The following is a 22,786-nucleotide window of genomic DNA, read 5'->3' on the forward strand; positions in this document are numbered from 1 at the left end:
TATTGTTGCAATCTATAACATGTTTGTCAAGAAACTTTTAATAAGACATCTAGAACAAAAGTTGTTCAGTTTTGCAAGATCTTTCGAACAACATCATGAAAAAGGTGAAGGTGCCTCATGGCTCGCCTGAACAGTTTGAGGAGTGTCACAATTACTATTTTTTTTTCTCGAGAATCTTTTGATAAGACATGTAGAACAAAAGTTGTTCAGTTTTGCAAGATCTTTCAACCGATATCAAGAAAAAGGCCCACGGGCCTTATGACTCGCCTTAACAGTCTAATAAATGTCGCAATCAATAACTTTTTTCTCAAGAAAATTTCCATAGGACATGTAGAACAATTTTTGTTTCAATTTTGAGAGATATATCTAGAATGATATCAAATTTAGGCCTCCGGGCGACATGACTCGCCTGATCAGTCGATTTTTTATCACAGTAAATAACATTATTAACTTTTTTCTCGAAAAAAGGCTGACCCCTTTAATTAGTGGGCTAGAGGGGCAGAGAGTCTTTAATTTATAACACTTATAATTAAATGATCAATATTTGTAAAACATTACCGAAGCTAAATTGTACGTCTAGACAATATATCTGTATCATTATCTATGAACGAAAATCTCAGTCAAATTCTTATCTCATCACATCTAAAATTGGATGGAAGACCCACTCGTTGCTCGCAACGAAATCGCATCTAGTTATTATTATTTTCTTCTTATTTTTCCTCTTCTTTAGTGAGAAATTTGTCCGACCGATTTTATGAACATGCTTCGACTGATCCACTTCAAACTGTGTGAGCTAATAGAGGGTCATTAGGAGGGGTGCAATCAACTTTTCAAATTTTCAAAATGGCCGCCGTTTCAAGATGGCGGCCAAAAAACGTCAAAAAAATCAAGGTTGTCGGATTTCAACCAAATTCGATTTCTAGGGTAATTTAGTGACCCCAAGTCCATTTCCACCATCAAATTTTTTTTTTGAGCCGCCATTTTCAAAATGGTCGCCATATGCCGAAATATTTGAAAGTGTTAAAATCTCTACAACATTTGGGTTCTGGGGTAAATTAAGGGTCCACAATTCATTTCTAGCATCAGTATTTCTGTTCAATCAATTTTCAAATGTTTCAAAATGGCCGCCATTGAAGAAAATGGCGGCCAAAATTCAAGTGCGTCGGATTTCAACCAAATTTCGTTTCTAGGGTTTTTTGAGGACCTTGAGTGCATATCTGGCATCAGAAACCATTTCTGACATGGGGAGATGTTCGGAGACATTTGTGTTGGCATCCCAACACAGTTATAGCTCGTTATTATTATTATGTTCCCCAAACAAAGTTTGGGAACATATTGTTTTTACTCTGTTTCTTATTATTATTATTAAGGTCTTCCGTCTCCAACGGAAGACCTTCTAGTGATTCTACTGTTTATTATTATTATGTTCCCCAAACAAAGTTTGGGAACATATTGGTTTTACTCTGTTTCTTATTATTATTATTATGTTCCCCAAACAAAGTTTGGGAACATATTGGTTTTACTCTGTTTCTTATTATTATTATTATGTTCCCCAAACAAAGTTTGGGAATATATTGGTTTTACTCGGTTTCTTCTTATTATTATTATTATTATTCTTTCTTTCTTCTTGGGACTTTTTTGTCCACGAGTGTTCTCAAAAACTACTCAAGGGATCAATATGAAACCTTTTTAGGATGATAGTATAGCATATGTAGATGTGCGGAACGAATGTCATTTTGCATGAAAATGCATGCATGTGCATGCACGTGCATTGGAGTTTTTGTTTACAAACTTTGGAATGCGTCTAACTTTTTTATTTTTAAATGAAATCGTTTGCTATTTATATCGTAGGTATAACATGGGACCCTTAACTGTTTGGCATCGTCAAAATTTCAATTTTGCACGCGCATGCACGTGTGCTTCAATTTGATTGGATAATACAAAACCGTTTATAACATTCATACCAATTAAGGAAATTTAATGATATTTACAGGATCGGTAGACATGTCCAATATCTACAGCTCGATGTAATAAAAATTGCAAACGCGCATGCGCACGCACGTGAATTGTCTTTTGAAGGTTCAATTATTTCAATGACCCTAACTTTTTTGTTTTTTGTCAAAATCTTTTCAAACTTGTATTGTATATGTATCTTGATATTCTTAACAAAAGTGTATAGTCATAATTACCATCCGGCACGTGCATGCACGTGTCCTAAATTGTGATTGGACGATTTTCAAATCGCCATAACTTTCTTATAAATGATGGAAACAATATGAAATTTATACTGTAAGTATATCTATCAAATGTCTATTGAATGACATCAACATTGATGCCGAGTCATATTCACGTGCCCGTGTATGCACGTGCATAGCTTTTCTTTCATTTTTCGGGTACTAAAATGGTCATAACTATTGAATTAAAAACTGAAATGAATTCAAATTTACCCTGAGGATCTATGATATGAATGTCTGTGAAATGGTGTCAACAAATTTTCCATTATCAAAATCGCGTGCGCGTGAATGCGCGTGCATTGTAATTTTTGACGTCTAAATTCAAGTATTGGTCTATAACATTTTGAGATTGCAATGAATAGGTTTGAAAATTAGGTTGCAGGTATGTTTTGGGCCTCTCAATTTATTAATAGTCAAAAGATCACTTCCCTGCACACGCATGCACGTGAGCTTAATTCTGATTGGACGATTTTGAAATCCCAATAACTTTCTTACGAGTGAAGCGATCGATACCAAATTCATATAGTAAGTATATTGTTCAAATGTCTATTGATTAGCATCAACAAAATTGTTGTGTGGTACTCATGCGCACGTGTATGCACGTGCATTGATTTCGGTCTTTGTAGTTTTGAGTTGTCGTTAATTTCTCGTTTTTCATTGAACAGTTGTGAAACTTCTCTTGTACTCATATAGTAAGACTTCTAAAATTATTTATATGCACGTGCATGCACGTACGTGCACGTGCACAAAACTCTCAGATCTTTACAACTGATTTGAACTAGTATGAAATGGACTGAACGTTATAAGATAGTTATATATTCACATGCTACACAGTTTCCAATGGTCAAAACAACTTGTACTGAAATAAATGTCACCACTTACTAAATGGGGGAATGTTTGGGGAACATGTGTAACGGTCCCCGTTACAATAAGTACTAGTTATGTTCCCCAAACAAAGTTTGGGAACATATTGGTTTTACTCTGTTTCTTATTATGTTCCCCAAACAAAGTTTGGGAACATATTGGTTTTACTCGGTTTCTTATTATCTTCCCCAAATGAAGTTTGGGAACATATTGGTTTTACTCTGTTTCTTATTATTATGTTCCCCAAACGAAGTTTGGGAACATATTGGTTTTACTCTGTTTCTTATTATGTTCCCCAAACAAAGTTTGGGAACATATTGGTTTTACTCTGTTTCTTATTATTATTATTATTATTATGTTCCCCAAACAAAGTTTGGGAACATATTGGTTTTACTCTGTTTCTTCTTCTTATTATTATGTTCCCCAAACAAAGTTTGGGAACATATTGGTTTTACTCGGTTTCTTCTTCTTATTATTATTATTATTCTTTCTTTCTTCTTGGGACTTTTTTGTCCACGAGTGTTCTCAGAAACTACTCAAGGGATCAATATGAAACCTTTTTAGGATGATAGTATAGCATATGTAGATGTGCGGAACGAATGTCATTTTGTTTGAAAATGCATGCATGTGCATGCACGTGCATTGGAGTTTTTGTTTACAAATTTGGAATGCGTCTAACTTTTTTATTTTTCAATGAAATCGTTTGCTATTTATATCGTAGGTATAACATGGGACCCTTAACTGTTTGGCATCGTCAAAATTTCAATTCTGCACGCGCATGCACGTGTGCTTCAATTTGATTGGATAATACAAAACCGTTTATAACATTCATGCCAATTAAGGAAATTTAATGATATTTACAGGATAGGTAGACATGTCAAATATCTAAACATCGCTGTAATAAAAATTGGAAACGCGCATGCACACGCACGTGTATTGTCTTTTGAAGGTTCAATTCTTTCAATGACCATAACTTTTTTGTTTTTTGTCAAAATCTTTTCAATCTTGTATTGTATATGTATCTTGATATTCTTAACAAAAGTGTACAGTCATAATTACCATCCGGCACGTGCATGCACGTGTCCTAAATTGTGATTGGACGATTTTCAAATCGCCATAACTTTCTTATAAATGATGGAAACAATATGAAATTTATACCGTAAGTATATGTATTAAATGTCTATTGAATGACATCAACATTGATGCTGAGTCATACTCACGTGCCCGTGTATGCACGTGCATAGCTTTTCTTTCATTTTTCGGGTACTAAAATGGTCATAACTATTGAATTAAAAACTGAAATGAATTCAAATTTACCCTGAGGATCTATGATATGAATGTCTATGAAATGGTGTCAACAAATTTTCCATTATCAAAATCGCGTGCGCGTGAATGCGCGTGCATTGTAATTTTTGATGTCTAAATTTGAGTATTGGTCTATAACATTTTGAGATTGCAATGAATAGGTTTGAAAATTAGGTTGCAGGTATGTTTTGGGCCTGTCAATTTATTAATAGTCTCAAAATCACTTTCCTGCACGCGCATGCACGTGCGCTTAATTCTGATTGGACGATTTTGAAATCCCAATAACTTTCTTATGAGTGAAGCAATCGATACCAAATTCATATAGTAAGTATATTGTTCAAATATCTATTAAATAGCATCAACAAAAATTGTTGTGTGGTACTCACGCGCACGTGTATGCACGTGCATTGATTTCGGTCTTTGTAGTTTTGAGTTGCCGTTAATTTCTCGGTTTTCATTGAACAGTTGTGAAACTTCTTTTGTACTCATATAGTCAGACTTCTAATGTATCGAGATGGTCGAATTATTTATATGCACGTACGTGCACGTGCACAAAACTCTCAGATCTTTATAACTGATTTGAACTAGTATAAAATGGACAGAATGTTATAAGATAGTTATATATTCACATGCTCCACAGCTTGCAATGGTCAAAACAACTTGTACTGAAATAAATGTCACCACTTACTAAATGGGGGAATGTTTGGGGAACATGTGTAACGGTCCCCGTTACAATAAGTACTAGTTATTTTGTTCCCCAAACAAAGTTTGGGAACATATTGTTTTTACTCTGTTTCTTCTTCTTATTATTATTATTCTTTTTCTCCGGTACTCTTTTGTCCGGTAGTGTTCTCAGAAACTACAAAAGGAATCGATATGAAACTTTCCAGGATGATAGTATAGCGTTTGTAGATGTGCATAGTGATAGTCATTTTGTTTGCACGTGCATGCACGCGCGCGCACGTGCATTGCAATTTTGGTACAAAAAATGGAAAATCAGAATATTGAAGGAAGCGATATAAAACCTAAATAGGATGATAGTATATCATTTGTACATATGAAAAATAATAGTCATTTTGCCATCATGCGCACGCATGCGCGTGCACGCGCATTACAAAATTTGTACGCTAGCTTTGGAATCAGTCTAACTTTTTTGTTGTTCATTGAAATGGCTTGAAATTCATATCATAGGTAGATATTGAGACCCTTAACTGATTTACATGGTCAAAATTACCAATTTGCACGCGCATGCACGTGCGCTTCATTTTGATTGGATAATGCTAAAATGTTTGTAACTATCTTATTTATGAAGCGAATGAGATAATATTCACAGTATATATAGACAATATGTGTATCTATATGTTGGTGTAACAAAAAATGTCAACGCACACGCGCATGCGCGTGCAACGTTTTTTAAATGTTCAATTTTTAAAGGACGATAACGTTTTTGTTTTTCATCAAATTCTATTCATATTAGGGGTTTAGATGTATCTTGGTACTCCTTACAAATTGCTGTGGTTAGAATTACTGCTCAGCACGTGCATGCACGTGTGCTGATTTCTGATTGGACGATTTTAAAATCGCTATAACTTCCTTATATTTGGTGGAAACGTTATGAAATTCATACTGTGGGTATATGATACAAATGCCTGTCGAACGACATCAACAAAAATTCGGAATCATACACGTGTGCGCGTGTATGCACGTGCAACGCTTTCTTTCATTTCTTGGTACTGAAATGACCATATTGAACGTACTACATGTAATTAAAGGCTAAAATAAAATGATTTTTTCCTATAGATTCACAAGGACATCACTTTTTAATTGGGGGAGGTTTGGGGAACATCTGTAACGGTCCCCGTTATAATTAGAACTAGTTATTATTATTTTTTTTCCCCTTTCGTCTCCGAGACCGTTGGATGGATTTTCCTGAAACTTTCACAGGTTATAGGGAACGATGGTACCTCGAGGCATAGTTTTCATTTTTTCAAAATTCACTTCCGTTCGTCAGATACGTCCGATTTCCGGTTTTTGAAAGAAACTTTGTCCGGGGGTAAACTTGAAAACCACTAAAAATAATCGAATGAAACTTTCAGGGATGATAGATCTATTTTCTCTATGGTGCATGCACGTAATATTTTTTGTCGCCGTCACTTCCGGTCGTCACCGGAAGTGATCAAATAAATCATCAATTTCAAACTTTTTTCTTTCAAATTGAAACCTACTTTGGTTTACTATATCTCGTTCTAATTCTCAAAAAATGTTGACCCCACCGGAAGTTGAATCTCCAACTCCCGGTTATATCAAAGAAAGACTATTCATTCTCACATTTTTCAGTGCCATAAATCTCGGTCATGAAACTAGTTAATGAGTTGAGTTTTACATATATTATAGTCACTATAAATGTCTAGAGTAACGTCAAATATTTTTGTAAAATTCACTTCCGGTCGGCAAATACGGCTTATGAGCTGTTTTCGTTGTCAATCGTTTTTCTCAGAAACGGTAAAAGATAGGGTCACCAAAATTTCAGAGTTAATAGATCTCACATTGTAGGGGTGCAGTAGGGGGGTAAGAATGTCGGCCGTCACTTTCGGTCGTCACCGGAAGTGATTAATAAATCATAAATTTCAAACTTTTTTCTTTCAAATTGAAACCTATATCGGTTTATTAGGTCTCGTTCTAATTCTCAAAAACTATTGATCCCACCGGAAGTTGAATCTCCAACTTCCGGTGATATGAAAGAAAAACTATTCATTCTCTCATTTTTCAGTGCCATAAATCTCGGTCATAAAACAAGTTAATGATTTGAATTTTACATATGTTATAGACATTATAAATGTCTAGTACAAATTTAAATATTTTTGTAAAATTCACTTCCGGTCGTGAGATATGGGGTGGACATATTCAAATCTTGTTTTTTCAGTTTCTCAATAATGAATATAGATAGACGCTTGAAACTTGTAGAGTTGATCAACTATCATTAGTCCATTGAACACATACATTCAATTTTTTCGTCCGTCACTTCCGGTCTATACCGGAAGTATTTGAAAAATGTCGATTTTTCGATTTCTTCGAGTGATTTCTCAGAGATGGTGGATAGATTTTCTTGAAATTTTCAGGAATAATGTCTTATGAAAGGACCTTCCTATAACTATTTTTGTTTTTACAAAATTCACTTCTGGTCGGAAAATATGGCCGATTTTCTGTTTCTCAAAAGGAATTTTGTCCAGCATTTTTCTTGGAAAAGGTAAAATATAGGTTCATCAATTATTCAGGAATTATAAATCTCCGTTTGCAGTCGTGCAGTAGAGGGTTGAACATGTCGACCGTCACTTCCTGTCGTCACCGGAAGTGATTGAAAGAATCGCAAATTTCAAACTTTTTCTTGTAAATTGAAACCTATACTAGTTTATTAAGTCTCTTTGAAAGTGTCAAAAGAATATTGACTCCGTTGGTAGTCAAAACAACTACTTCCGGTTTCTTGATAAAATACCTTTTTACTTTTCATCTCTTTGTCACCATAAATCTCGCGTATATTTGAAGTCTTTCATATGATTTTCACATGTCATAATAAAAGTATCAACTTCTAGAGTTTGGATCATTTTGTTTTTCAAAATTGACTTCCGGTCGATAGTAACCTACTACTTTTTCTTTCTTTAGTCTACTTCTTTTTTGTTGAGAACTCTTTCAGATAGAGACGTGAAATTTTCAGGGAATATAGACAGTAAAGAGTCGCTGTCATTTATAGGAAAACGCATCATAAAAGTACTTCCGGTCATCACCGGAAGTTACGAGAAATGAGTAAAAAATTCGATAATACATTTCTCATTCATTGTTAAGGCACATTTTCTGATATATTTAAATGGTTTTCGTAGGAACAGAAAGCTCTTTACCGGAAATGATCTAACGGAAGACCTACTCATTACTAGTAATGAGTTTCTAGTTAGGGTCTTCCGTCTTCAGCGGAAGACCCTTCTATTATTCTATTGTTGATTTTTCACTTTTCTTATTATTAGGGTCTTCCGTCTTCAGCGGAATACCCTTCTATTATTCTATTGTTGATTTTTCACTTTTCTTATTATTAGGGTCTTCCGTCTTCAGCGGAAGACCCTTCTATTATTCTATTGTTGATTTTTCACTTTTCTTATTATTAGGGTCTTCCGTCTTCAGCGGAAGACCCTTCTATTATTCTATTGTTGATTTTTCACTTTTCTTATTATTAGGGTCTTCCGTCTTCAGCGGAAGACCCTTCTATTATTCTATTGTTGATTTTTCACTTTTCTTATTAGGGTCTTCCGTCTTCAGCGGAAGACCCTTCTATTATTCTATTGTTGATTTTTCACTTTTCTTATTATTAGGGTCTTCCGTCTTCAGCGGAAGACCCTTCTATTATTCTATTGTTGATTTTTCACTTTTCTTATTATTAGGGTCTTCCGTCTTCAGCGGAAGACCCTTCTATTATTCTATTGTTGATTTTTCACTTTTCTTATTATTAGGGTCTTCCGTCTTCAGCGGAAGACCCTTCTATTATTCTATTGTTGATTTTTCACTTTTCTTATTATTAGGGTCTTCCGTCTTCAGCGGAAGACCCTTCTATTATTCTATTGTTGATTTTTTTCACTTTTCTTATTATTATTATTATTATTCTTTTTTTTTCTCCTTACCGATTTTTGTGCAGAAGATTTCTCGGAGATGGCTGGATCAATTTGCTTCAAATTTTCAGGATTGATGCGTTGCCATTTGAAGTTTGTACCGCCGTTTCAATTTTTGAAAAATCACTTCCGGTTGGAAGTTATCCCCCTTTTATCGATTTTCAGATGACCATTTTGTCCAGACAAAAACTCAAAAACGATAAAAGCTAGAGTGCTGAAATTTTCAGTGATGTTAGACGACATGTTGTAGTTGTGCACCTGGGTTTTCAAAATTTCCGGAAGCGCCTAGTATGGAAGCTCGGTAGGGGTCGAAAATGGAGTTTAAAAAAGTGTCTCATTTTTCTCCACGTTTTAAATCATAACTATTTACTCGTAAATATTTTGCTTAGACATGTATAACAAAAGTTGTACAGTTTATTGAGATCTTTCGTGTCATATCAAGAAATGGGCCCATAGGCCTCATGGCTCGCCTGAACCATTGAATTTCTGTTACAATGATTAACTTTTTTCTCACGAAACTTTTGATAAGACATGTAGAATAAAAGTTGTTCAGGTTTGCAAGATCTATCTAATGATATCAAAAACTAGGCCTCAGGGCGTCATGGCTCGCCTGAACAGTCGAATTTGTATCACAATTAATAACATTAATAACTTTTTTCTCGAGAAACTTTTGACAAGACATGTAGAACAAAAGTTGTTCAGTTTCGCAAGGGTTAACTAACGATGTTAATAAATAGGCCTGCGGGTCTCATGGCTCACCTGAACAGTTGGGTTATTGTTGTAATCTATAACATTTTTGTCAAGAAACTTTTAATAAGACATCTTGAACAAAAGTTGTTCAGTTTTGCAAGATCTTTCGAATAACATCATGAAAAAGGCCTACGGGCCTCATGGCTCGCCTGAATAGTTTGATCAGTGTCACAATTACTAACTTTTTTCTCGAGAATCTTTTGATAAGACATGTAGAACAAAAGTTGTTCAGTTTTGCAAGATCTTTCAAACGATATCAAGAAAAAGGCCCACGGGCCTTATGACTCGCCTTAACAGTGATAAATGTCGCATAACGTTATACTCGTAAATATTTTTTTTAGACATATATAACAAAAGTTGTACAGTTTATTGAGATCTTTCGTGCCGTATCAAGAAATGGGCCCATGGGCCTCATGGCTCGCCTGAACCATTGAATTTCTGTTACAATGATTAACTTTTTCCTCACGAAACTTTGATGAAACATGTAGAATAAAAGTTGTTCAGGTTTGCAAGATCTATCTAATGATATCAAAAAATAGTCCTGCGGGCGTCATGGCTCGCCTGAACAGTCGAATGTGTATCACAATTAATAACATTAATAACTTTTTTCTCGAGAAACTTTTGATAAGACATGTAGAACAAAAGTTGTTCAGATTTGCAAGCGTTACTAACGATGTTAAGAATAATTCTTGCGGGTCTCATGGCTCACCTGAACAGTTGGGTTATTGTTGTAATCTATAACATTTTAGTCAAGAAACTTTTAATGAGACATCTAGAGCAAAAGTTGTTCAGTTTTGCAAGATGTTTCAAACAACATCATGAAAAAGGCGAAAGGGCCTCATGGCTCGCCTGAAGAGTTTGATTAGTGTCATAATCAATAGCTTTTTTCTGGAGAAACTTTTGATAAAACATGTAGACCAAAAGTTGTTCAGGTTTGCAAGATCTTTCAAACGATATCAAGAAAAACGCCCACGGGCCTTATGACTCGCCTTAACAGTTTAATAAATGTCGCAATCAATAACTTTTTTCTTTAGAAAATTTCCATAGGACATGTAGAACAAAATTTGTTCAGTTTTGCGAGATATATCTAGAATGATAAAAAAAAAAAAAGGCCTTAGGGCGGCATGACTCGCCTGATCAGTCGAATCTGTATCGCAGTAAATAACATTATTAACTTTTTTCTCGAAAAAAAGGCTGACCCCTTTAATTAGTTGCCGAGAGGTAGAGAGAGTCTTTAATTTATAACATTTAAATGATCAATATTTGTAAAACATTACCAAAGCTAAATTGTACGTCTAGACAATATATTTGTATCATTATTTATGAACGAAAATGTCAGTCAAATTCTTATCTAATCACATCTAAATTTGGACGGAAGACCCACTCGTTGCTTGCAACGAGATCGAATCTAGTTATTAGGGTCTTCCGTCTTCAGCGGAAGACCCTTCTATTATTCTATTGTTGATTTTTCACTTTTCTTATTATTAGGGTCTTCCGTCTTCAGCGGAAGACCCTTCTATTATTCTATTGTTGATTTTTCACTTTTCTTATTATTATTATTATTATTCTTTTTTTTTCTCCTTACCGATTTTTGTGCAGAAGATTTCTCGGAGATGGCTGGATCAATTTGCTTCAAATTTTCAGGATTGATGCGTTGCCATTTGAAGTTTGTACCGCCGTTTCAATTTTTGAAAAATCACTTCCGGTTGGAAGTTATCCCCCTTTTATCGATTTTCAGATGACCATTTTGTCCAGACAAAAACTCAAAAACGATAAAAGCTAGAGTGCTGAAATTTTCAGTGATGTTAGACGACATGTTGTAGTTGTGCACCTGGGTTTTCAAAATTTCCGGAAGTGCCTAGTATGGAAGCTCGGTAGGGGTCGAAAATGGAGTTTTAAAAAGTGTCCAATTTTTTTCCACGTTTTAAATCAGAACTTTTTACTCGTAAATATTTTGTTTAGATATATATAACAAAAGTTGTACAGTTTATTGAGATCTTTCGTGTCATATCAAGAAATAGGCCCATGGGCCTCATGGCTCACCTGAACCATTGAATTTCTGTTACAATGATTAACTTTTTTCTCACGAAACTTTTGATAAAACATGTAGAATAAAAGTTGTTCAATTTTGCAAGGTCTATCTAAGGATATCAAAAAATAGGCCCCCAGACATCATGGCTCGCCTGAACAGTCAAATTTGTATCACAATTAATAACATTAATAACTTTTTTCGCGAGAAACTTTTGACAAGACATGTAGAACAAAAGTTGTTCAGTTTCGCAAGCGTTAACTAACGATATGAAGAAATAGGCCTGCGGGTCTCATGGCTCACCTGAACAGTTGGGTTATTGTTGCAGTCTATAACATTTTTGTCAAAAAACATTTAATAAGACATGTAGAACAAAAGTTGTTCAGTTTTGCAAGATTTTTCGAACAACATCATGAAAAAGCCGAACGGGCTTCATGGCTCGCCTGGAGAGTTTGATTAGTTTCACAATCAATAACTTTTTTCTCGAGAAACTTTTGATAAGACATGTAGAACAAAAGTTGTTCAGTTTCGCAAGCGTTAACTGACGATGTTAAGAAATAGGCCTGCAAATCTCATGGCTCACCTGAACAGTTGGGTTATTGTTGCAATCTATAACATTTTTGTCAAGAAACTTTTAATAAGACATCTAGAACAAAAGTTGTTCAGTTTTGCAAGATCTTTCGAAAAACATCATGAAAAAGGCGAAAGGGCCTCATGGCTCGCCTGAAGAGTTTGATTAGTGTCACAATCAATAGCTTTTTTCTCGAGAAACTTTTGATAAGACATGTAAAACAAAAGTTGTTCAGTTTTGCAAGATCTTTCAAACGATATCAAGAAAAAGGCCCTCAGGCCTTATGACTCGCCTTTACAGTCTGATAAATGTCGCAATCAATAATTTTTTTCTCAAGAAAATTTTGATAAGACATGTAGATCAAAATTTGTTCAGTTTTGCGAGATACATTTAGAATTATATAAAAAAAATGGCCTCCGGGCGACATGACTCGCCTGATCAGTCGAATTTGTATCGCAGCAAATAACATTATTAACTTTTTTCTCGAAAAAAGGCTGACCCCTTTAATTAGTGGCCGAGAGTTGCAAAGAGTCTTTAATTTATAACACTTAAATGATCAATATTTGTAAAACATTACGGAAGCTAAATTGTACGTCTAGATAATATATTTGTATCATTATTTATGAACGAAAATCTCAGTCAAATTCTTATCTCATCACATCTAAAATTGGGCGGAAGACCCACTCGTTGCTCGCAACGAGATCGCATCTAGTTATTATTATTATTCTTTTTCTCCGGTACTTTTTTGTCCGGTAGTGTTCTCAGAAACTACAAAAGGGATCGATATGAAACTTTCCAGGATGATAGTATAGCGTTTGTAGATGTGCGTGGTGATAGTCATTTTGTCTGCACATGCATGCACGCACGCGCACGTGCATTGCAATTTTGGTACAAAAATTGGAAAATCGGAATGCTAAGGGGATCGATATGAAACCTAAATAGAATGGTAGTATATCATTTGTACATATGAAAAATGATAGTAATTTTGTCTGCACGCGCACGCATGCGCGTGCACATGCATTACAAAATTTGTACACTAACTTTGCAATCAGTCTAACTTTTTTGTTGTTAATTGAAATGACTTAATATTCATATCATAGGTAGATATTGAGACCCTTAACTGATTTGCATGGTCAAAATTACCAATTTGCACGCGCATGCACGTGCGCTTCATTTTGATTGGATAGTACTAAAACGTTTGTAACTATCTTATTTATGAAGCGAATGAGATGATTTTAACAGCATACGTAGACAATATGTGTATCTATATATTGGTATAACAAAAAATGCCAACGCACACGCGCATGCGCGTACGACGTTTTTCAAATGTTCGATTTTTTAAGGACGATAACGTTTTTGTTTTTCATCAAATTCTATTGATATTAGGGTTTTAGATGTGTTTTGGTACTCCTTACAAATTGCTGTGGTTAGAATTACTGCTCAGCACGTGCGTGCACGTGTGCTGAATTCTGATTGGACGATTTTAAAATCGCTATAACTTCCTTATATTTGGTGGAAACGTTATGAAATTCATACTGTGAGTATATGATACAAATGCGTGTTGAACGACATCAACAAAAATTCGGAATCATACACGCGTACGCTTTCTTTCATTTCTTGGTACTGAAATGACCATATTAAACGTAGTACATGTAATTAAAGGCTAAAATAAAATGATTTTTTGCTATAGATTCACAAGGACATCACATTTTATTTGAGGGAGGTTTGGGGAACATATGTAACGGTCCCCGTTACAATTAGAACTAGTTATTATTCTTTTTCTCCGGTACTTTTTTGTCCGGTAGTGTTCTCAGAAACTACAAAAGGGATCGATATGAAACTTTCCAGGATGATAGAATAGCGTTTGTAGATGTGCATAGTGATAGTCATTTTGTCTGCACGTGCATGCACGCGCGCCCACGTGCATTGAAATTTTGGTACAAAAAATGGAAAATCAGAATATTGAAGGAAGCGATATAAAACCTAAATAGGATGATAGGATATCATTTGTACATATGAAAAATAATAGTTATTTTGTCAGCACGCGCACGCATGCGCGTACACGCGCATTACAAAATTTGTATGCTAACTTTGGAATCAGTCTAACTTTTTTGTTGTTCATTGAAATGACTTGAAATTCATATCATACGTAGATATTGAGACCCTTAACAGATTTGCATGGTCAAAATTACCAATTTGCACGCGCATGCCCGTGCGCTTCATTTTGATTGGATAATACTAAAACGTTTGTAACTATCTTATTTATGAAGCGAATGAGATGATATTCACAGCATACGTAGACAATATGTGTATCTATATATTAGTGTAAAAAAAAATGCCAACACACACGTGCATGCGCGTGTAACGTTTTTTAAATGTTCAATTTTTAAAGGATGATAACGTTTTTGTTTTTCATCAAATTCTATTGATATTAATGGTTTAGATGTGTCTTGGTACTCTTTACAAATTGCTGTGGTTAGAATTACTGCTCAGCACGTACATGCACGTGTGCTGAATTCTGATTGGACGATTTTAAAATCGCTATAACTTCCTTGTATTTGGTGGAAACGTTATGAAATTCACACTGTGGGTATATGATACACATGCCTGTTGAACGACATCAACAAAAATTCGGAATCATACACGCGTGCGCGTGTATGCGCGTGCAACGCTTTCTTTCATTTTTTGGTACTGAAATGACCATATTGAACGTACTACATGTAATTGCTTGTGTTGTGTTGACACCAACAGACAAATCAAGTTTAATTAAATATATTTTAAGACAAAAACGTCAGGTAGTTGAATGTAATAGTGAATCACGAATTATCCGGGCTTCATTCGGCTTGTTGAACTTTGTATTCTTTTGTGGCTTTTCCCCTGTTCAGGGGTTAATCTATTTACATAATCTCTAACTTGCAATGATAGGTTATATATTTTGTATGGGAAAATATGTCGACCAAGTTTTTTGGAGCGTAGACGGACCGAGTTTGCGAGGTCCGTCCGCGACAAAAAACGTGGTCGTCATATTTTCCCATACAAAGTCTATAACCTTTTTATTATATGCTTTCAATTTCATTTAGAAACTAACAGCAATTATATTTTTAACGATTTCTTTATTGGTTAAACTGAGTAAAAGGTGAAAAACACGAACAATTTAAATAATTAACGGCGTAGTAATTTGCTTGTGAATTGATTGTGACGTACTGTTTGCATATATCGTGTGATATATCCTAGCAAACCTTTAAAGAAAAAGAAGAAACGAAATTGAAAGTATATGATAATATTGATATGTTTGCTTTTCCCTCTCCGTCTGTACAACAGTGCGACCTCACGTGTTTGTTTTCTTTTGTTTAGAATATGCTGCACGCTGTTAGCACTGGAGCTAAAACGGTGTTTGGTATAGACACGACACCAGGATCATCTCTTTACAGCTTAAAGCTCGAGTCAGCAAAGCCATTCGCTGTTCACGTTTACGATGAAGAGACACCCAAGCATTATTTAGGTGCTTATGTCTGAATTTACAAATATTCTATCATATTGTTAAATGAAAAGTGAAGATAACGAACAGTGATCAATCTTTTAACTCCTATAAGTATTACAAAATGGAGAGTTTAGTAAACACGGGACCCTCGATATGCCAGAGGTGGGATCAGGTGACTAGGAGGAGTCAGCATCCTCTGTCAACCGGTCACACCCGCCCTATATGAAATAAACAGATCCTAGTTACCATCTAATCATACCAACTATAGCTAGATAAACATGTCTTAACTCACATCTATCCTATGATGAAAAGGTGAAGATTATGAACAGTGACCAATCTCATAATTCCAACAAAGAACAGAACATTAAGAGTAAGGCAAACACGGGACCCTGGACACACCAGATGTATTGACATTGTGTAACACGGGACCCTGGACACACCAGATGTATTGACATTGGCTAAACCTTGACGAACATATCTCAACTTACAAACATTTCATCATGTTGTCTATACTTACATAAACATTTCTGAAGGATATACGCAACGTTTTCCAGTAATATATATTTTTCGTGACATTTCAAGTATAATTCACTTGCATTCTATCGTTTCTGTAAAACATATTGGGTTATATTACCAAACGTACTTTAGGGTTTAGCATATTTTGAAAGTCCCTGATTGTTGGAAGTAAAAACGTAAAATCATCTCTCATGTATTATAAAAGTTTATATACATGGACATTACAATGCTATTGTAGCACAGAAAGGAGAGCATCTTTGAAACACACGGGGATCAAACCCGGGTCCATTCATTACTAGTTAGGGGATCTAACCGCTGATCTACCCTGACTGATATACGAAGTTTGGTATTATTGCTACAATATAAAATTCGAAAACATACAAAAACTCCTCATACCAAGAATATGAAAAGTAATTTTGGAAAGATGTCAAAAACGTTGTGTATGTCTTTAATTTACACCTATAGAGGGTCTTAACCTAATTCATCATGCCTTTACTTATACCTATAGAGGGTCTAAACCTAACTCATCATGCCTTTACTTATACCTATAGAGGGTCTAAACCTAACTAATCACGGCTTAACTTACATCTATAGAGGGTCTAAACCTAACTAATTACGGCTTAACTTACATTTATGGAGGGTCTAAACCTAACTAATCATGACTTTACTTACACCTATAGAGGGTCTACACCTAATTAATCACGGCTTAAGTTACATTTAAAGAGGGTCTAAACCTAACTAATCACGGCTTAACGTACATCTATGGAGGGTCTACACCTAACTAATCATGCCTTTACTTATACCTATGGAGGGTCTAAACCTAACTAATCATGACTTTACTTGTACATATGGAGGGTCTAAACCTAACTAATCATGACTTTACTTATACCTATGGAGGGTCTAAACCTAACTAATCATGACTTTACTTATACCTATAGAGGGTCTAAACCTAACTAATCATGGCTTTAATTATACGTATGGAGAGTCTAAACCTAACTAATCATGACTTTACTTATACCTATAGAGGGTCTAAACCTAACTAATCATGACTTTACTTATACCTATGGAGGGTCTAAACCTAACTAATCATGACTTTACTTACACCTATGGAGGGTCTAAACCTAACTAATCACGGCGTAACTTACCGTTCGTACATTATCTGTACACAGGATAGACGTTTAAGTAAAATTATCAAAACCAAATATCTATTCAGCATTTTTAAATGATTTATAATTGTTAAATTTGTAGGAACTAATTTTCCTTTTATCGTATTTCATCGTATTATATTTCAAATGAAAATACTATTTGTTTATTTTTGTTTATTGTGAATTAGCACAGTGTGTGTTTGTTATACATGTAGTAAGTTATCCAGCCACCTGTATTGTTTATGATATATCGTAAAGGTATTCAGTTTTATTTAGTTTTGCGGCTATAACTAACTTATCATCAATGATAAAGGTTGAATTGTGAGAAATAACTTCTTGACTTTTTTTTAGCTTGAAAACAGAATCATCATTGAACTTAAAAAATGATGAGGAATTGGTATGCATTGCCTAACATGTAGTATTCGTTAGTAATTGATTCCTTTGTACATGTATACATTGTTATGTAGGAAAAGGTATACTTTTTTTCGTATAGACCCGTGTTCTTCTCGAGGCTGTCAACATATGTGTGTTAACACTCCTACGGGCCCCACGTGTCTCTGTGCCGAAGGCTCCCGACTCTCCACAGACAGCTTGACGTGTACAGGTAACTCAGATGCTTTCTCTGTTAAATGAAAAAATCCAGAGATTTGTAAAATGGCAATTTCATTTGCGTTATGGAATACGATATAGAAGCATAGATTCTTGATCACTGAAAAAGTATTCCATGCTTGCTGTAGGTTATCACATTTTCATCAAATTTGGTGAAGTTTAATAGACTGATACACGGAATACATCTACTTCATTATGTAATGACGTGTTTACTTATATTTGTTTTCATTTTCAACGAATTTCAAGATTGGTTTTGTTCATTCCTCAGAAAGTTCATGGATCAACGAAGATGGTTTCGTCGTAAATAATGCAACAACATTTTTCCTGTTTAGCGTGCTCTCCGTCAATGGAAGACGTGGCCAGATTCCGTATCTTAGCGTTTCATCTTCCTTCATCGAGACCTTTGCTGTCGATGCCAATTTGCATGTTATCTATTATATAGACAGCAAAAATAGAGCATTAAAGGAATTAAACATCGTCAATAAGCAGATCAGAAAATTGGCATCCGTGTCATCCGCTAGAGGTAAAAACACATGAAATATCGTGCGGCATTATCAAAGTTATCGGGATACGGTAAATTAGGTAACAATGGTATTTGCCATAAAGTCACAAGACTGTCTAACAATGTCCAGACAATGAGTAGGAAAGCAAAGTGTAAATTCTGGATGTCTTTGAGTTCGTTAGAACTCCCACTTTAATGTTACACACTTCACATAACGATGTTTAATCGTCTCTCCACTAGTGCAAAATGTTATGGCATCGAAAGTTAACTTAGTTGTATAAATTATAAAACGTGTTGTGGAGGTCCCGAAAAGTGTTTGCCCAAAGTATGAATATTGTCTTATTTGGTAGGTTCTTTTTTCAAAATAAGGATGAAAAAGTCATCAATTTATAAATCTCATATCAATCAATCAATAGCAAGACAAACACGGACCCCTGTACACATCAAAGAAGTGATCAGGTGCTCCGGAAGAGTAAGAATCTCCTATTGATTTATCACACTCGCCATGAGCCTTATATCTTGATCAGGTAAAGGGAGGCATCCGCAGTCAAAATCAGTATACAAAGAACCGCCTAAAAATGCGAGTGAAACACGTAACACGCGGATTCTAAGCAACGAAAGGTTTTATTTGCAAAGTTGATCATGGTAAAGACCATATAATATGCGGAATGCTGATTTCAAAGCATATTATTTCAACCCCAATATTTACATTTGCCAATGCGTTTCCTTTTATGATAATACTAACGAAATTGACATTCAATTTGTGATGACATGAAATCGGTCACGTGCTCAGAATTTCTTGTGTATGAATACAATCACCACTTCAAATGTCTTTCATCTGGCTCTTTGCTTACGAATTGCGGTAGCAGATTTAGATGAGGCCACCTCCTGTTATCGTCATAAATTTAGAAATAATGTGAGTAAAATCCCAGATTGGCACCCAAAATAGCTCCATATTTTGGCTAATAATTGACTTTCATATGTGTTCCTTTCAGAAATCCTGGATCTGCCACTGCAATGAAGGAAAATAAAAAAGAAACACGCATCAAAATTTCTATAAAGAATTTATTGTGTAAACAGACACACATTTCGTCAATTAATAAAACAAATATTAAACATACCGTTCAGGTGTTTTAAGATTTTAAATACCGCCTGCAACTAAGTTTAAAACTGCACCTTCTGCAACATGGCAAATTCATACCATGCTTTTGATTTTGGAAATGAAAAAGTGGAGGCAGACTTGATAATGATAATCTGCTATTTCCGGGCAACATTCATCACGACTATGAATGAGGCTGGTTTCGAGGCTCGAAAAATACGTTCATATCAGGACAACGCTGCGAGCATTCATTAAGATGTGAACAAAAACTCCGTCAGTTTGTGTTTATTTTCTCCTTTACACCTCTTGCAAAGTGATAAAAATATCTTGGAAATTAAGATAATTAATGCTCTTGGTCACAACATATCGCTTAGATAACTTGAAGCAACTTGCACCCCCACCCCCTTTGCAAACGACCCTGGCTCGGATCCTGCAAATGACAATGCATGTGGGTTCATAGCTGTTTTGCTATATTCTTCCTCCTTCTAGACATCCGATTCCACCTCTGATGTATTTGTTATACTTTTAATGACTTTTCTTTATAGCAAATTATATTCTTTATAGTATTTATTAGATTGATAACTGCTCGTTATTTTCACTTGCCGGATATATTATTGAAATACGTATGTAACGATCTGAGACCGCATGAGCGCTAACAACTTAAGATTATGATAAATACTTACTCTTCCGCAGGATATTGATAGATAATGACAGCTAATCACGTATTGTCTGAAACATACCTAAATATTTAGTTTAGATCGGCGGTTGCCCTTTTTTAAAAGAGGTTTTAGAAATTTGTGGGACACATATTTGTTCATAACGGTTGCTAGTCCAATGTCTCGTTATACACATGTTGACGTTATTGTGTTAAGTGTGACGCAAGGCCAATCGTGGTGCAATATATCATTCCATACAGACTGATTCGATATACCGGCCCTTTTATTTGTACAGCTGAATATTCAATGATACATACCACCACCCTTTTTATACTTGTACATTTGCGTGAATGTTGGAATTACGATTGCAATGGTTGTATGACCATGTAATGTTTACTGTCTGTGTGATATAGCGAGAAAAATCCATTGCATTATTGAACAATTCTAATATATCATGTCATTTTCCCGCGAGATAACGAATGTCCTCACTGGCACAGCGCACTATTTCATTGTGACATCATATACTACTGAGTACCTTGAAATTCGCATGATTAAATCGTAAATATTGTAATGAAGTTTATTTCATTGCATTATGATATTCTCTTTATTCGTTGTAATCCAAAGCCCGAAATTGAAACCAAAAGAATTATGACCTAGCCTTTATGTAGGATTTAACCATGAATTTAAGAATATGTTGAGCTGGGATTGAAATCAGAAACTATAGAATAGAGAAGTCGAACATAAAAGTACATTTTTATCGAAATATAGTCCTTTAAGATATCTGATTTTTTTTTATATCAAATTTAATAGAATATAATTCAACAATTCATGCAGATCTCATTTTTGACTGGATTTCCAATCTTCTTGGATGGATTGAACCTCACCAGTCTAGCATCAGGACCTTCTCCCTGAATTCTCGAACAATTTCAACAATCTATTCTGGACTTCAACGGCCCGTTTCACTAACGTTGGATGCACATAATGGGTCTGTTGAAATTTTACAATGTTTCACAAGCTAATTCTCTAATTCAACGTCAAAGTAATACAAGTATTGATTTCTCCTTCATTGTTTCATAGTTATCCAGTATCATATTTTGTCTATTCTAAAAGATTTAATTTCGATTCTAAAGAACCATCTGGATATAAATATATTTGAATACGGTTTAGGTATCTTTTCTGGATTTCCGGATCATCAGGGAAGTCTATAATGCGAGGGACATGGAACAGGGATACTCCCAAAATCATTGTGTCGTCTGCAAATATGGGCAATCCCAGTTCTCTCCATTATGACGTCACAAGTAGCAGGTAATTTCTAATTCTGTGGAAAATGAATGGATTAGCATTAGATATTTCAATGATGAAAATCGTTCAATTCGTATCTTCTATGCAAAAACTGAAGGAAGACAGTGAAAAGTTTACCATCATTCATCAAGAATGCAAAAACGATTTAAATCTTGGAAACATCGTGTTGACGATGTATTTCCATCAACACTTCTTGCTAAGTTTTCATCCTAGAATTACGTGATATCATAACGAACTATAAAACAATACAAAATTTTCTACATCCTTTTCAAATTTGAATGTTTTACTGAACAAAGATATTAGCGGTAAACTAACAACTAAACTTTATAACGAATGGAATGACTACAATTTTGTCACCGTCAACCTCCAATGTCTATGTAGTACTATTCCATTATCATGTGTATGGAGTCTTTCAACTGATTGCACACGCAATATCACATCTGTTTGTATCAAGTTCTAAACCTGGGCAAGCTACTGATAAATATGTTGATATTACAGGAGCATCAACATTGGAGTTCAGAAACTGCAGTTTGCACATTCTATGATCATTCTAATGATATCATTTGCAAACACAGTGTGTCATCGGTCCAGTGTTTTCTCACGTGTTTCGTACTAATTGTTAAGGTGTTATTTTCATGCTGATGTTTTACTACAAATTACTCCATGTCAAAACAGAAGGATTGATGTCGGTGTGACAATTCAACTGGGGATGCGAAATCTTTCTGAACAACTAATTCCATGTCTGGAGTTTCTAGGGGTCCATATTTTTCCTGACGGCATTGTGCGGTCGCACAGTGTTGTACACCAATCAAGCATGGGACGGTCAGAGTACGGGAGTTATGCCGAGCATGTTTGATCAATATTAACGACAGTGGATTTGCCTCTCTAACTAGTTTATATTTGAATGCTATAAGATTTTCACTTGTGCAGAAGCAATATATTGAAGGAACTTTGAAATGTATACACATCGGGTTACATGACTGATACGATCAGGTGGTAATATGAGATGTTCCTCTCTGGTATATCAAATGCTTATAATTTTGTGTAACTAATGAACATCCACGTAGCGAT

The 22,786-nt window shown here is 35.0% G+C and overlaps 1 pseudogene; it reads left to right on the forward strand.

Moving 5' to 3' along the window:
- Window positions 1-22,786, forward strand: part of LOC130051276 (low-density lipoprotein receptor-related protein 6-like) — a 67,176-nt pseudogene that overhangs the window by 23,641 nt on the left and 20,749 nt on the right.

This window comes from Ostrea edulis, chromosome 1 (genome assembly GCF_947568905.1).
Source record: "Ostrea edulis chromosome 1, xbOstEdul1.1, whole genome shotgun sequence".
In the NCBI taxonomy this organism is placed as follows: domain Eukaryota; kingdom Metazoa; phylum Mollusca; class Bivalvia; order Ostreida; family Ostreidae; genus Ostrea; species Ostrea edulis.